The sequence below is a fragment of the Mandrillus leucophaeus genome, unplaced genomic scaffold (assembly GCF_000951045.1).
Source record: "Mandrillus leucophaeus isolate KB7577 unplaced genomic scaffold, Mleu.le_1.0 Scaffold2, whole genome shotgun sequence".
NCBI lineage: Eukaryota > Metazoa > Chordata > Mammalia > Primates > Cercopithecidae > Mandrillus > Mandrillus leucophaeus.
In genome coordinates this window covers 7,711,996-7,727,424 of record NW_012102031.1, presented here as the reverse complement: position 1 = coordinate 7,727,424, position 15,429 = coordinate 7,711,996, and the positions used below count along the sequence as shown (strand labels likewise).

The following is a 15,429-nucleotide window of genomic DNA, read 5'->3' as shown; positions in this document are numbered from 1 at the left end:
GGCGGGGCGGGCAGCGGGACCCCTGCGTCCTGTCTGTACCTGTGGGCGCCACTTCCGCCGGCCGGAGCCCTCTCGGGAACCCCCCGCCTCCCCCACCCAGGTAGTGCGGTGACCACCAGAGGGTGATCCGAGAGAGCCCCGACTCGGTGTGCGGGGTTCCAGCGTGGGAGGAGCTGTGGTTCATGGAGCTTCCAGTCCTACCTTTCTCCCCCTGAAATTAACCTGAGGTTTTGTTAAAACGTTAAACGGTGTGTTTGAGCAAACGGCGAATCATAAACCGGGTACCGCAGTCATGCTTTGTGGTTTGGGGTCCACAGGAGGGGCGTAAATGAGAGGCTTTGATAAGGTTAATGAGGAAGCTAATGAGAGGCTAAATGAGAGGCTTTAATAAGGTTAATGAGGAAGCAAACCATATATATATAAAATATATATTATATATTATACAATGCATATATTGTATATAATATATAATAATATAATATCTTGTATATATAACATATTATATGTATTTTATATATATATATTTTTTGAGACGGAGTCTTGCCCTGTCGTCAGGCTGGAGTGCAATGGTGCAGTCTCAGCTCACTGCAACCTCTGACTCCCGGGTTCAAGCGATTCTTCTGCCTCAGCCTCCCAAGTAGGTGAGCTTACAGGCGCCCACCACCACGTCCAGCTAATTTTTGTAGTTTTGGTAGAGACAGGGTTTTGCCATGTTGGCTAGGTTGATCTCGAACTCCTGACCTTAACTGATCGCCCGTCTCAGCCTCCTAAAGCGCTGGGATTACAGGCGTGAGCCACCTTGGCCAAAATGTTTCTGTTTCCAAACATTTTACATGAGAGGAAAGCAGGGAATAAATCATCTGACACTCTACTGTAAAAAAAAAATCTTTGTGCCTCTCTTCATCTTTCCTAAGTGTACATATTACCAAAGTGTCTTTAGGTTAAGGTCCCCTGGTGAAAACTTTACAGGGTGTTGTGTCCTCAGCCACCCTCCTGTCTTTTCCTAGTCCTGGTATTTTAGAACTGTCTGGGGATGACCCAGGATACCTACAGTGGCCATGTCTATTGGAGGGTCTAGTGAGTATCAGCCCCGGGGTCATCTCATCGCCAGGGACAGCCTGAGATAGGGGGTAGAGTCTCTAAGGGGAGCAGCTGGATGCTCTTGGCCTTAGAGGAATCTCCTGGTATAGTTTCATCTAAAATAGTGACCCCTTAGGGTCATTAAAATTTTAGGATATTAAAATTAATGGACAATACAATGTAATGTCATGAAAAGTCATTAAAACTGTTGCTCCAGCTGGAGTTTTTATTCCTCGGAGACACATTGATGGTCTGCCAATGGGATGCTGATACTGAGAGGAAAAGGCAGAAATGATTTCTGCTCTCTAGATAGTCTCAGACTTGTGAAGAGAGAAAAGCTGTCCCAAAGAACAAGGAAAACCCGCCCCAGAGAGGATATGCAAGAACCTGAATATTAAAATGCACTTAAAGGCACACAGGAGGACAAAGAGCAGTGCCAGTGCCTCCTAGGAGGTCACTGAGTACTTTACTGAACAGGATGGGTGTCCCGAGGAAGAGGAATAGAATGGCCTGCCGGAACACTTAGAAAGGTCTGTGTTGGAGTCAGCACTGCCTCTCCCTGAGTTTGTTACCTTGAAAAGGCTTGTCCGCTTATTGGCCTTTCAGTTTTTCATTGACTGTAAGATACATTTTGTCAGTACAGCTTGAAAGATAAAAATACTATTTCCAAAGAGGCAAGGTAAAAGGATGTATTTTAGTTGCTAGAAATTCGTATTTATTTCTTCCCCAGAGTGAGTGTAGTAAGTTTTAAAGTTCTGTTCTTTTTAAGGGTAATTTCAAATGGAATTGTAGGACTTAGCTTTGTAAATGCTACTGGTGAAATAAAAGTGTGATAGATAAATTGATGATTTACAAAGATTCACCAAAATGTCAGTTCCCCTCTTGTAGCATGGTGAAGAATTTATGACACTGGACACATCTGTATCCTCTTGTCTGGATACCTGAGAGTCTTTTTTGTTGTTTTTTGTTTTTTGGAGACACTGTCTTGCTCTGTAGCCCGGCTGGAGTGCAGTGGCGCCATCTTTGCTTACTGCAACCTCCGCCTCCCGGGTTCAAGTGATTCTCCTGTGTCAGCCTCCCGCGTAACTGGGATTATAAGCACCCACCACCACACCCAGCTAATTTTTGTATTTTTAGTAAACACGGGGTTTTAGGCCTGGCAGGGTGGCTCATGCCTGTAATCCCAGCACTTTGGGAGGCCAAGGTGGGCGCATCACGAGGTCAGGAGTTACAGACCAGCCTGGCCAACATGGTGAAACCCTGTCTCTACTAAAAATACAAAAAAATTAGCTGAGCGTGGTAGCAGGCACCTGTAATCCCAGCTACTCGGGAGGTTGAGGCAAGAGAATTGCTTGAACCCAGGAGGTGGAGGTTGCAGTGAGCCAAGATCTTGCCACTGCACCCCAGCCCAAGCGACAACGTGAGACTCCGTCTCAAAAAACAAACAGACAAACAAACAACAGAAAGACGGGGTTTTGCCATGTTGGCCAGGCTGGTCTCAACCTCCTGACCTCAGGTGATCGCCTGCCTCAGCCTCCCAAGGTGCTGGGATTACAGGCGTGAGCCACCACGCCCGGCCCACTCTATTTTCTTTTTATTCCCTAAATTTTAATATGTTTGAGTTTGTCTGTTCCTTTATCACTGTTTTCTTACATAAAAAAAAATTCTGCCTAATCCTTCATTAAAAAAAAATCTTCCTGTGACTTCTGAAAGTGTTCTGGTTTTATCTTTCATATTTGATATATAATAAGTTAACTATTGTTCATGGAATAGAGAAGGATGCAATGCATTTTCCCAAGTAGATGCCAGCCTGGTTTGCCTCATATTTTAAAGTGCATGTGATTTCTTTTTCTATTCTACAGTGCCTACTCTATCATTCCTCCACTTTCCATATAAATGCTGGGTCATTAAGACTTTTTTTTCCCTTGGTCTGCTTGCTCATCTCTCTGCTAATACTGTGCTGTCCTGAATATTTTCGTTTGAAAATCTTAGAAGTATGTTAGACAAGCCATCACTCTTTTTTTAGATGACTAAAAATCATTAGACATTTGTCATTTTTACTACATATGAAAGAGTAGTTTTTCTTGCCTAAAAAAACCTGATTTGGGAATTTATGTGATTTCATAGGAATAGCATCTGGAAGTGGTGACATTAATGTCATTTTAAAAAACATGTGTCATATTTCCTTTTATTCCTTTCTGCCTTGACATTGTGCAATAGAAATTTTAAAAATTGTTGTATTAGTATTGTTAAATATCAATTATTTGTTTTATTTACTACTCAATTAAATTTAATAAGCCTATTCTCTTTTGGTGTAATCACATGGAATGGGTTCAACTCCCCAGTTAACAAGTGACAGCACATGTAAAATATTGTCTACCAGGGAAATTCACTGAACACTTTCAGACTGTGTTTTGGTGTCTGGTTCCCTAAGCACCACTGCAGTGACACAAAATAATAGACCTTCAGCAGAAAAAGTTTTGGCAAATATATTGCGTAAGCCATTTAGAGACAGTGAGTCGTTCTTATCACCTAGGTTGGTGGAATCCCTTTCAAAATGTAAGTTACTAATACAAACAAAGATTGAACTTTGGGAGCAGGCATTTTTAAGAACAAGTAGTCTCAGGACTGATAATATTAACTCCCTTATGCACATCAGGTAGGACTTTATTATGACAGATACTAGAAATGTGCAAAGTGAAGTTAAAAGGTAACTCCTAGCAGCACATCTTACTCCCTGGATTCTCTACTGAGATGGGTGTTTCTACTTTGCTGTTGCCTTTTTGAGTAGTTCAATTCTAGCATTCGTACTGCTGTGTGGGAGGGAGTATGTGTGAACAGAGTAAGAGTTGTGACAATCAAGTCATAGAATAAATGCTTGGAAATTTTAGAATCATGTAAACAGCTTATGAATTGAGTATAGATTCCCAGTGCTGTCAGTCTCACCCATCCTTCTATCCACATGTGTGGAATGTTCTAGGACTCCGTGGCTTTTGAGGATGTGGCTGTGAACTTTTCCCAGGAGGAATGGGCTTTGCTAGATTCTTCTCAGAAGAATCTCTGCAGAGAAGTGATGCAGGAAACCTGCAGGAACCTGGCTTCTGTAGGTGAGAATGACAACACATTTCACTTAATTACAGAAGTATTTCCCTATTATCAGTGCTATTTGTGATTTGGAATGTGGCAAGGGAATGATTTGGTGAATAAATCAGGCATGGGCACGGTGTACAATGAACATGAAATCTAGTAATGTTTCTATAGCTTGTAATAATTCATGATAATTTTGTGGGTCTGCAGTTTAGGAAACAAATGGAAAGACCAGAATATTGAAGATCACTTCGAAAAACCTGGGAAAGATATAAGATAATTTGCACTGAGAAGAGGAAATAAAGTCCTCTGAAGGAATCTTAGCATGTCATGAACTTAAAAACAAGCAGTCAAAACAAGTAAGGGTCACTTGAAATTTCTTTCTTTTTAGAAAAATTTCACCCAAAATGTAACGTATTTCAGTGTAGCAGTCAGTGTTTGGAAAACAGTTTACTTGAAAATAGTACTACAAAAGTGTATATGAATGTGACTATTTTGGTCATGGCCATGCAGGTGGTAGCTGTGTTTTCAGTAGTAACCCATTTACTTTCAAATAATTCAGTCATGGAAAAAAAAAATGCGTTTTCCCTGGTATTGGTAGCAGTGTAAGTCCAAGACCTATTAATAAGTAGAAAGTTATTAAACCAATAATAATGTGCTTGTTATTTTTTTAATAGAAATCATATGGTACAGAGATTGTGTGAAAGCAAAGAAGGTAGTCAGTATGGATAAGTTGTCAGCCAAATTCCAAATCTTGATCTGAATGAGAACATTTCTACTGGATGAAAACAATGTGAATGCAGTATTTGTGGAAAAGTCTTTGTACGTCATTCCCTCCTTAATAGGCCTTAATAGGCACATCCTGGTTCACTCAGGATACAAACCATATGGAGAGAAGCAATATAAATGTGTACAGTCCAGGTGTTAGAAGACACATGATAATGCACAGTGGAAATCCAGTTATAAATGTACAATATGTAGGAAAGCTTTTTATTTTCTCAATTCAGTTGAAAGACATCAGAGAACTCACACAGGAGAAAAACCCTATAAATGTAAACAATGTGGTGAAGCTTTCACTGTTTCCAGTTCTTGTCTAATACATGAACGAACTCACACTGGAGAGAAACCCTACGAATGTAAGGAATGTGGGAAAACATTCAGATTTTCTTGTTCTTTTAAGACGCGTGAAAGGACTCACACTGGAGAAAGACCCTATAAATGTACCATATGTGATGAAGCCTTCAGCTGTTCCACTTCCCTTCATGACCATGGAAGCGTTCATACTGGAGAGAGACCCTATGAATGTAAACAGTGTGACCAAGCCTTCAGTCGCCTCAGTTCCCTTCACCTCCACGAACGAATTCATACTGGAGAAAAACCCTACGAATGTCAGAGATGCGGTAAAGCCTACACTTGTTCCAGTCACCTTACTCGCCATGAAAGAAGTCATGATATAGAGGCTGGGTGTAGTGACTCAGCCTATAATCCCAGCACTTTGGGAGGCCAAGGTGTGTGTGTATTGAGCCCAGGAGTTCATAACCAGCCTGGATTAAAACAATGTGAAACAACCTGGGCAACATGGTGAAACCCCGTCTCTACAAAAAATAAAATAATGCCGAGTGCGGTGGCTCATGCCAGCTACTCGGGAGGCTGAGGCAGGAGAATGGCGGGAACCCGGGAGGCGGAGCTTGCAGTGAGCCGAGATTGCACCACTGCACTCCAGCCTGGGCGACAGAGCGAGACTCCGTCTCAAAAAAAAAAATAATAATAATAATTAGCTGGGCGTGGTGGCACATTTCAGTTGTCTTAGTTCTTTTTCAAGGACATAAAAAGCCACGGGGGGTTGGGGGGAAGCCCTGTGCATGCGGATCACAAGGTCAGGAGATCGAGACCATCCTGGCCAACATGGTGAAACCTTGTCTCTACTAAAAATACATAGATTAGCTGGGTGTGGTAGCATATGCTTGTAATCCCAGCTACTCAGGAGGCTGAGGCAGGAGAATCACTTGAACCCAGGAGGCGGAAGTTGCAGTGAGCCGAGATTGTGCCACTGCATTCCAGCCTGGCGACAGAGTGAGACTCCATCTCAAAAATAAATAAATAAATAAATAAAGCCCCTTGAATGTAAGAAATGTGGTAAAACATTTACTCTTTCCCATTCCCTCATAAACACGAAAGAGCTCACACTGCAGAGAAACCTTAAGAATGTAGGAAATGTGGTCAAGCCTTCAGATTTTCCTGTTTTTGAAGATTTGGGAGGACTCAGAGTGGAGAAAAGCCTTTTGAATCTAAATTTGTGGTAAGGCCTTCAGTTGTGTTAGTCCCATTTGAAGACATCAGCTCATTCCTGAGAAAAACCCTGTGAATGTCCAGAACATGGGAATGCTTCATTTCTCTCATACCCACTCAAGGACATATGAAAATGCACACTGTAGCTGGCTGGACCTTGTAAATACAAGAACATACACAGGATTAAAACTCTTAATAGTTTAGAAACTGCAAGAATACTTTCAGTTTTAACATTTACTTGAAGTCATGTGAAAACTCCCACTGGAAAGAAGTTCTATAAGTGAAGTTTTTCTAATTTGGAAAGCCTGATGTGAATTAATTATCGTGCAGTGCTTGAAAAACATGTATGAAATGTTACACAAGTTGCAAGTATATTGTTTTTATCAGTGGCTCATTCTTAAAGAGGCTTGAGTATGCATTTCACCTTGTTTTGCAGGGAAACCTTGAGGTGAGAGTTCTGTAAATGCCCTTCAGGCAGTAGTACTTGAATTTCATAGATAATGATATTTTCTTAAGTTTGTTGGTAGAATTGTTGTCTATTCATTTGATAATGTGCTGGATTCATGGTTGAACTTTGATGTTTTTCTAATACGTACAAAAAAATACAAAAATTAGCTGAGGGTGGTGGTGCACACCTGTGGTCCCAGCTACCTGGGAGGCTGAGGCAGGAGGGTCACTTGAGTTTGGGAGGTTGAGGCTGCAGTGAACCAAGATCACACCACTGTACTCCAGCCTGGGCGATAGAGGGAGACCTTGTCTCAAAACAAACGAGAAGCTGGAAGAAAAAGAATATTGCAAAGCACTTACATAGATCTGAGGCCTTTTACATGCAAGGTTATTTGTGAGGATTATGAGATATCATAAAGGCAGGTAGGGTTAGCTCCATTTTACAGATGGAGAAGCTGAGGCTTAGAGGTGAAAACTTGCCCTGCAATACAGGATTCAGAACCCAGTAAGCCTACCTGAAAAGCCCTTCCCAGCATATTATGTTGTCCGTAGAGGGAAAAGATGAGCAAAGAATGGGGACTTTTCAAGAATTCATGTAGAATGTCAATGATCGAGTCATGTGTAGGTATCTTGAGTCTGGCAATATAAATGACTAGTTGTGCAGAAGCAAAATACCACATTTCCTGCTCCAGCAGAACTGCAGGATTCTCCAACCACAAGCATGACTCATGGTTGGAGTGCACACTCTGGATAATATAGATTTCAAATTCCAGCGTATGATGAAGATATGAGAAATGTAGTTATTTACTTATTTATTGAGGCAGGGTCTCGCTCTGTTACCCAGGCTGGGATGCAGTGGCATGATCTCACCTCACTGCAACCTCCACCTCCCGGGTTCAAGTGATCCTCCTGCCTCAGCCTCCCTAGTAACTGGATTACAGGAGCCCACCACTACGCCCAGCTGATTTTTGTATTTTTAGTAGAGGTGAGGTTTCACCATGTTGGCCAGGCTGGTCTTGAACTCCCAACCTCAGGTGATTCACCTATCTCGGCCTCCCAAAGTGCTGGGATTACAGGTGTGAGCCACCGTGCCCAGCCAGATAAGGGAAATTTATACAGGAGGTTATAAAGCCTTATCGATGTTCCAACTTATTTTCTGGGTTTCATGTTCTGAAAACAATTACCAACCGTCTCAAATTCTGGGGTCATCAAAGCTCCGCAGTTTTGTTGCTGCTTGCTTCCAGACTGTTTTTTTTTTTTTTTTTTTTTTTTTTTTTTTGAGACGGAGTCTCGCTCTGTCACCCAAGCTGGAGTGCAGTGGCGCAACCTCAGCTCACTGCAAGCTCTGCCTCCCGGGTTCACGCCATTCTCCTGCCTCAGCCTCCCCAACAGCTGGGACTACAGGCACCTGCCACCACGCCCGGCTAATTTTTTTTTTTTTTTTTCTGAGAGAGAGTCTCATTCACTTTGTCGCCCAGGCTGGAGTGCAGTGGTGTGATCTTGGCTCAGTGAAACCTCCACCTCCCAGGTTCAAGTGATTCTCCTGCCTCAGCTTCCTCATTAGCTGGGACTACAGGCTTGCACCACCATGCCCAGCTAATTTTTGTATTTTTGGTAGAAACGGGATTTCACCATGTTAGCCAGACTGGTCTCGAACTCCTGATGTCAAGTGATGTGCCTGTTTCCGTCTCCCCAAGTGCTGAGATTACAGGTGTGAGCCACTGCGCCCGGCCTCTTCAAGGAGACTTTGAAGCCTCTGGAGAGGCACCTGCAGGTCCCAGTTTGGACATGAGCATCTCCAGCCCAGAGAGGGTCTCAGTAAAGAAACCCCGCTGAGGATGGGCCAGCACCCCCAGGTGATGCAACTCCGTGGGTTTCTCCTGGGCATCACTACCTATCGGGAGAACCCGCCCCCAATGTTTAACGTGGGTTCTTTTCTATTTCCCAAGTGTCTCAGCTGGGTTGAGAAATAAAGGGAAAGAGCACAAGAGAGATAAATGTAAAGCTGGGTGTCTGGGGGAGACATCACATGTCGGCAGGATCCGTGATGCTCCCCGAGCAACCAGCAAGTTTTTATTAGCGATTTTCAAAAGGGGAGGGAGTGCACGAATAGGGTGTGGGTCACAGAGATCATATACTTCACAAGGTAATAAAATATCACAAAGCAAGTGGAGGCAGGGCGAGATCACAGGACCACAGGATGAGGTGAAATTAAAATTGCTAATGAAGTTTCGGGCACGCATTGTCATTGATAACATCTTATCAGGAAACAGGGTTTGAGAGCAGATAACCTGTCTAACCAAAATTTATTAGGTGGGAATTTTTGTCCACCTGATAAGCCTGGGAGCACTGTAGGAGACCGGGGCTTATTTCATCCCATCGGCTTCGGCTTTGACCATAAAAGACGGGTTGCCTTAAAAAGGGGCCATCTATAAGCCTACCTTCAGGGCGCATTCTCTTTCTCAGGGATGTTCCTTGCTGAGAAAAAGAATTCGGCGATATTTCTCCTATTTGCTTATGAAAGAGGAGAAATATAGCTCTGTTCCGCCCCGCTCACCGGTGGCCAGTTCAAAGTTACCACTCTTGTTCCCTGAACATCGCTGTTATCCTGTTCTTTTTTTAAGATGCCCAGATTTCATATTGCTCAAACACACATGCTCTATAAACAATTTGTGCAGTTCATACAATCACAGGGTCCTGAGGCGACATTCATCCTCCTCAGCTGACAAAGATGATTTCGGGATTAAGAGATTGAAGTAAAGACAGGCATAGGAAATCACAAGGATATTCATTGGGGAAGTGATAAGTGTCCATGAAATCTTCACAGTTTATGTTCAGAGATTACAGTAAAGACAGGCATAAGAAATTATAAAAGTATTAATTTGGGGAACTAATAAATGTCCATGAAATCTTCACAATTTATGTTCTTCTGCCGCGGCTTCAGCCGGTCCCTCCATTCAGGGTCCCTGACTTCCCGCAACACATCCCCTTTTCCCCTTTCAGACTCCTCCGGGTTGTCTGGCCTGGGAGCTGATGATGTAAGGCATTTTTCATTGCAATGCGATCTTAGGGCTCTGTAGGACTTTGACGAAGAGTCAGGCCTGTGAGTGCTGTCAGACACTGGCCTGGAAGGTCTGGGGTCTCCCTGGTGTGCAGAGGGCAGGTCTTCACCATGTGATGACGCTTCACAGCCTGGGAAGGGCGTGTCTATCATTGCGCTTTTAATTTACACCTGCCTAATTGTAAATTACATACTATCACACTGGTCTTTAAGCAAAAAAAAAAAAAAGAAATACAAATTACAGTCACACACTGCATAACGACGTTTTGGTCAAAGATGAACTGCATATACAATAGTGCTCCCATAAAATTATAATGCAGTTTTTTTTCTTTCTGAGATTGAGTCTCACTCTGTCACCTGAGCTGGAGTGCAGTGGTACGATCTCAGCTCACTGCAACCTCTGCCTCCTGGGTTCAAGTGATTCTCCTGCCTCAGCCTCCCAAGTAGCTGGGATTACAGACATGCGCTACCACACTCGGCTAATTTTTTATTTTAGTACAGACAGGGTTTCATCATGTTGGCCAGGTTTGTCTCAAACTCCTGACCTCAGGTGATCCGCCAGCCTCAACCTCCCAAAGTCCTGGGGTTACAGGTGTAAGCCACCTTGCCCAGCCCATTTTAATCTTTTATATTTTTACTGTCCCTTTTCTATATTTAGAGATGTTTAGAGACACAAATACTTACCATTGTGTTACAGTTGCCTGCAATATTCGATACAAGCGCGTGCTGTACAGGCCTGTAGCCTGGGAGCAATGGGCCATACCACGTAGCCTAGGCATGGAATAGGCCAGACCACCTAGGTTTGTGTAAATACACTCTGTGATGTTTGTGCAATGATGAAATTGCCTAAGGATGCGTTTCTCAGAATGTGTCCCCTTCGTTAGGTGATGAATGACTGCACTAATGAGGTTGAGCATCTTTTCAAATATTTACTGGCCATTGGATATCTTTTGTCAAGTACCTATTCAAGTTTCTCAATCACTTTTCTATTGAACTATTTATCTTCTTAATAATTATAGGAGTTCTTCATGTTTGCTGGAAATGGGCCTTTTGTTGATCAAGGGACTGTTCAGTAACGAGAGTGAAGGAGGAGGGTGGAGAGTGGTGGGGGGGCCTCTCATCAAGCCATGGAAACCACAGAAAAAGCCCTTGGCCTTAGCCTGAGAGCCATGGTGCCCTGGAGGAGGGTTTCTTACCACCTGACTATTCTGTTCTCTTCAAGACTGACAGCATCCGTGTCATTTGGGAGTTTGGTTAAAAATACAGAATTCCGGCTGGACGCAGTGGCTCATGCCTGTAATCCCAACAGTTTGGGAGGCCAAGGCAGGTGGATCATTTGAGGTTAAGAGTTCGAGGCCAACCTGAGCAACATAGTGAAATCCCATCTCTACTGAAAATACAAAAAAATTAGTTGGGCATGGTGGCACGCACTTGTAGTCCTAGCTACTTGGGAGGCTGAGGCAGGAGAATTGCTTGAACCCAGGAGACAGAGGTAGCGGTGAGCCAAGATCGCACCACTGCACTCCAGCCTGGGAGACAGAACAAGACTCCATCTCAAAAAGAAAAAAAAAAAGAAATCGAGACCAGCCTGGCCAACATGGTGAAACCCTGTCTCTACTAAAAATACAAAAATTAGCTGGGAGTGGTGGCATGCACCTGTAGTCCCAGCTACTTGGGAGGCTGAGGCAGGAGAATCGCTTGAACCTGAGACGTGGAGGTTGCAGTGAGCCGAGATTGCAACACTGCACTCCAGCCTGGGCAGCAAGAGTGAAACTCCGTCTCAAAAAAAAAAAAAAGACAGAATTCCAGGCCCTGTCCTGTCCAAGACCTCCTGAAACACAATCAGCAATTTGATAAGGTCTCCAGGGAATCATTTACACGGTGGTCTGGGCAGTGCTGGTTTGTCAAGAACCTTCAGGGTCACATCTGTGCTCTTCACAAACATTGCTTGGATTAAAAAGGGCAGAAGGGGCAGAGCTGTCCATGGTCATGGTTCTGTTCCAAGGTAAATATACGCTTTCCTCTGTGCTGATTTTTTCTGATGAGAAGACCAGAATATTTATGCAAGTCCCTTGAGTGGTTATATATTTATAGGGGCAGGCAGTGGTCAACAGTGGCCCGAACCCTTGGACTCCTTGCTCAAAGCTGCCTCAGCTCATCTGCCTGAAATTCCAGTTACTGTCACGTGCAGACCCATACAGGAACAAAATGTGGATCTCTCGAGGTAGCTACCCTGCGCCCACAGACTGTGACAACGGGGGGTGACCCAGGTAAGTACTTCAACCGAATGAACTTTAATTTCCTTGGCTACACAATGCGAGTAACAAATGTGCTTACCTTCAGTGTTATTTTGAGTGGTACATGAGAAAATGGATGTCAAGTCTCTTTTTTTTTGTTAAATGATATGTCAGTCAAAAGATTAGTGTGGATGGTGGTTACCACAGGTGGTGGACTTGAAATGACCTGTGTTCACTTCCTTTTGCTTATCAAAGTGTTGACATTTGTTATCAAGAACATGCAAAACATGTGTATGCAGGTTTCGAATAAAAAGCTAAAAAGATATCATCTTTATCAGTATCTAGATAGATTCTAAAAAACAAAACTAAGATAGTATTATGAATCAAAATGTCTTTTCTTCTATGCTCTGAAGAACTACTAGCATGTCAAAAAAATTATACTAAGGTATAAAACACACAAAATTTTCACACACACACACTTCTGAGAGTTTCTATTTTCATGGCTATTGTAGGCGCCAGTCTGTTGTTTCTGTGCTGAATGTTCTGGAAAGTCTGACGCCAACATGCTTGGTTGCTCAAGAAATTCCTTTGTTGTATCTGAAATCTAGTAACTTCATTACATTTTGCCTGCTGCCACCATTCAGCAACCATTTTTCCTGGGACCTACTGTGCTCTCTTATATCTAGAAATATTTCTTGAATTTTATCTTTAAATATTTGTTCTGTTCACATTTTCCAGTTTTCTTCTTTGAGGATTCCAAGGAGCATATGTTGGCATTAGCAAAATTCCTACCTTTTCCATATGTTTTTGTTAAACTTTTTCTCAGCACTTTATTTTAACTTCATCCCTGTCTTCTATGTCTTTTTCTTAATAGTGTCTGTTTTCTCTTGTATAAAATCCAATGAGCATTGATTTTTTGTAATGAGTTTATTTTTCTGTTCTCTTCTTTCCTAAGCTCCACCAGCTTCCATTTACTTTCCTCCTGTTACCTTGCCATGTTTCCTCTGAGCCCTCACATCTCTGTTTTATGCTCTTACATTGTAGGGGAAATTGCTTCACCAACTTTAATAAAATTAATTATAGAAGAATGATAGTTTCCATCAGCTTGCTGGCAGCACGTTTCTGGTGAGTGTTCTTTATCTGCCCTTTGTGTTTGCCGTTGTTGCTGTCTGTCTTTAGGTCTTTCTGTTTTTTTTTTTTGTTTGTTTGTTTTTTTTGAGATAGAGTCTTGCTCTGTTGCCCAGGCTAGAGTGCAGTGCTGTAATTACGGCTCACTGCAGCCTCAATCTCCCAGGCTCAAACAGTCCTCCTACCTCAATCTCCCAAGTAGCTGGGCTACAGGTGTGCACCACTACACCTGGCTAATTTTTTTCTTTTTTATTCTTTTTTTTTTTTTTTTTTTTTTTAAATAGAGACAGGATCTCACTTTGTTGCCCAGGTTGGTCTTGAACTTCTGGGCCCAAGTGATCCTCCCACTTTGGCCTCTTGAAGTGTTAGCATCACAGGTGTGAGCCACCTCACCCAATCCCTTTTTGTCTATATACTGAAATACCTATAAATGTGTGTGTGTGTGTATATATGTATATATATTCATTTTAATTATAGTGAAATATATATAACCTAAAGTTTTCTATTTCAAGCATTGTTAAATGTACAGGTCAGTGGCATTAGGTGCACTCACATTGTTGTGCAGCCGTGGCCACCACCATCTACAGAACTCTTGCAAAACTGAAACTTTGCCCCAAGTAAACATAACTCCTCATTCCCCTCCCCGAGCCCCTGGCAACCGCCACTCCTCTCCCTAGCTTCATGAATTTGACTACCCTAAGAATCCCATATGAGGGGAATCCTACAGCATGTGTCCTTTTGTGAGTGGCTTATTTCACCTAGCAGAATGTCTTTAAGGTTCATCCATGCTTGTAGCATGGGTCAGAACTTCCTTCTGGCCAAGCACCGTGGCTCAGGCTTGTAATCCCAACACTTTGGGAGGCTAAGGTGAGTGGATAACCTGAGGTCAGAAGTTCAAGGCCAGACTGGCTAACATGGTGAAACCCCGTCTCTACTAAAAATAAAAAGATATTAGCCGGGCATGGTGGCACATGCCTGTAATCTCAGCTACTCGGGAGGCTGAGGCAGGAGAATCGCTTGAAGCCGGGAGGGGGAGGTTGCAGTCAGCCAAGATCGTGCCATTGCACTCCAGCCTGGGCAACAATAGTGGAACTCTGTCTCAAACAACAACAGGCCAGGCTCGGTGGCTGACGCCTGTAATCTCAGCACTTTGGGAGGCTGAGCGGGCGGATCACGAGGTCAGGAGATTGAGACCATCCTGGCTAACACGCTGAAACCCCATCTGTACTAAAAATACAAAAAATTAGCTGGGCGTGGTGGCGGGCGTCTGTTGTCCCAGCTACTCGGGAGGCTGAGGCAGGAGAATGGCATGAACCCGGGAGGTGGAGCTTTGCAGTGAGCCGAGATCGTGCCACTGCACTCCCCTGCCTGGGCAACAGAACGAGACTCCGTCTTAAAAAAAAGAAAAAAAACAGGCCCAGTGCGGTGGCTGACGCCTGTAATCCCAGCACTTTGGGAGGCCGAGTCGGGTGGATCATGAGATCATGAGATCGAGACCATCCTGGCTAACACGGTGAAATCCCATCTCTACTAAAAATACAAAAAATTAGCCGGGCTTGGTGGCAGGTGCCTGTAGTCCCAGCTACTCGGGAGGCTGAGGCAGGAGAATGCTGTGAACCGAGAGGCGGAGCTTGTAGTGAGCCGAGACCACGCTACTGCACTCCAGCCTGGGTGACAGGCCGAGACTCCGTCTAAAAAAAAAAGTCCTTCTTTCTTGAGGAGGAATAATAGTTCATGATGTATATGTATCATCTTTTGTTCATCCATTCATCCATCAATGGACAGTTGGCTTGTTTCCATATTTTGGCTATTGTGAATAATTCTGCTATAACTATTGGTATACAAATATCTCTTTGAGACCCTGCTTTCAATTCTTTTGGGTGTATATATATGGAGAAGTGGAATTGCTGGATCATATGTTAGTTTTATTTTTAATTTTTTGAGGAACCACCCTGTTGGTTCACACAGGGTGAAAAACGTGTTGTTTTTTATGGACCAGCTATCTTATACAGCAGCTGCATTGTTTTCCACTCCAACCAGCAATTCACAAGCATTCCAGCTTCTCCACAATATATATCTCACCATGTTTTTCTTTCTTTC

General features: G+C 43.2%; 1 pseudogene; it reads left to right on the top strand.

The window, feature by feature from the left end:
- Positions 1-4: 4 nt before the first annotated feature.
- LOC105539039 lies at positions 5-5,674 on the top strand (annotated as a pseudogene).
- Positions 5,675-15,429: the final 9,755 nt, after the last annotated feature.